Source organism: Mandrillus leucophaeus, unplaced genomic scaffold (genome assembly GCF_000951045.1).
Source record: "Mandrillus leucophaeus isolate KB7577 unplaced genomic scaffold, Mleu.le_1.0 Scaffold124, whole genome shotgun sequence".
NCBI lineage: Eukaryota > Metazoa > Chordata > Mammalia > Primates > Cercopithecidae > Mandrillus > Mandrillus leucophaeus.
Window position 1 is genome coordinate 2,486,781 of NW_012100765.1, and position 2,131 is coordinate 2,488,911.

Consider the following 2,131-nt stretch of genomic DNA (forward strand, 5'->3'; position numbering starts at 1 on the left):
TGGCCGGAGCTCTCCGCTGCGGCACGGACTACTCGGCCCGGGGCCCAGCTCCCAGCACACACCGCCCTCCTTGTAGGCAGGATGTGCCGAGCCGGTGGATCCGCGCGAGTTCCCGCCGGAGCAACAAGTCCTGGTGCGCGGAGAACCAGAGGGCAGTGGGGGGTCAACGCGCCTCTCCCTGTTCTAGGACCCAGTCCGGAATGTCTGTTTTGAGAAGGAGCGTCTGGGTGTCCTCAGAGCGATTTGGCACAGTTGCGCGGAGAATACCTGCTAGAGAAGCCACTATAGTTAGAGTCTCACAGTAGACACAGAAATGAGGAAGTATTTGATGTATTCAGACAGCCTGACAAAAGCCTTTTTAAATTATTATGATCTATATCAGAAAAGCACTGGAAGCCGCATCGTAGTCTTTTAGTATATGCATTTGATATCCTCTTCCTGGGTGGTTTTAAAGCCAAATGACTTTTCATTACAATTTGAAATTCTTTTTAGTACTATAGTTTAAAGAAATCATAAATTATGCAGGAAACACATAGACTGTGTTGTCCAAAAACATGAAAGATTTAAACGCTTCATCCTCAGTGTTTCATATTTTTCTCTCTCTGAAACGAGTCAAGTATTTACTATCTTTTTTGTTGGTGAAATGTGTTCTTCAGACTTTATCCTGGAAAGAGTTGAGCACTGACTCCTTGGAGATCAGATACAAAGAGTAAAAAGGGAGCCTCGCCACTACATCTCCTGCTTCATAATCCATGGGGCTTAGGATAGGTCACTGCACGCAAAATGGCCTTTCCTGTCTCCCTTACTGAGATGGACTAATGGATTTTGTAACGGTTTTCCAACTATCAGACTGGGGAAACCTGGTGTGGGGACTTCGTGTTGACAGAGACCAAATAGGATGCACTGTGTCAAATTCTTTACTTTATCAACATAATTTGATAACAAGGTAGTGGAATTATTAATGGAATTCTGAAACATCAAGTTTTGAAATACCATTTGTAATTATAAAATTTCCCATTTAATTCTTGGAGAAGGGTGTGGGTTATGGTTGACTTCAATTTCTAGTGAAGTGAGGTGGGGTGAGTGGAGACATTTTTAAGAATTCACAACCCTCCCCACCTTGGTTAGAGCTATATGATTAAAGCAAAAATTCTTTGTGTTTTGAAAGGACATAGTTTTTGCCTTTGTAGATGTTGTTGCTCCTTCAGTGTCTGAACCGCTTCTGCCTCCACTATACCTGGTGAATGCCAGCTGCTATCTAAAGTTTCAGTGCTCATTTCTAGACCTCCACACCGAACCATTTCTACACCCACTGCACCTGATGAGTGGTGGGTGAACCTCCTATCTGAAGTTTCAGTGCTCTTTTCTAGAGCTCTTTGACGCTATTGCATCTGGCGAATGCCAGCTCATATTTGAAGTTTCAGTTACCATTTGTAGATCTCTTCTGTGCAACTATTTGCATATCAAATTTCCTTCAAAAAGCTTTTTTTTTTTTTTTTTTTGAGACAGAGTCTCACTCTGTTGCCCAGGCTGGAGTGCAGTGGTGCAATCTTGGCTCACTGCAACTTCTGCCTCCCGTACCTTAGCCTCCTGAGTAGCTGAGAGTACAGGCACGCACCACCATGCCTGGCTAATTTTTTGTATTTTTAGTAGAGATGGGAGTTTCAGCATCTTGGCCAGGCTGGTCTCGAACTCCTGACCTCAGGTGATCCACCCACCTTGGCCTCCCAAAGTGCTGGGATTACAGGCATGAGCTACCGCACCCAGCCTCCTTCAAAAAGTTTTAAATTTTATTTCATGCCCTATACTTTCCAGTTCTTACTCCCCAGCTTGTATTCTAAATTTCATTTTTTAGGCTTCCTTTTTACTTAAATGATACCATTCATAGTGGTACCTAATACCATGAGATTGCATAGCATACTTTGGAAAAATCATGTCTAAGCCTGGTTTAGATTTTTAAAATTTTCTTTAACTTGACTCTTGCATCAAGAAGGATTTGCCCTTGTTAAATATTAATAACTTAACTGGAAGACAAATGAGACAGTAACCAGGTGCAGTAATTAGGATATGAGAGAGTGCTTGGAAATTGTGAAGTGTTCTACAAAAATTATGATAATGATTCATTAATTTT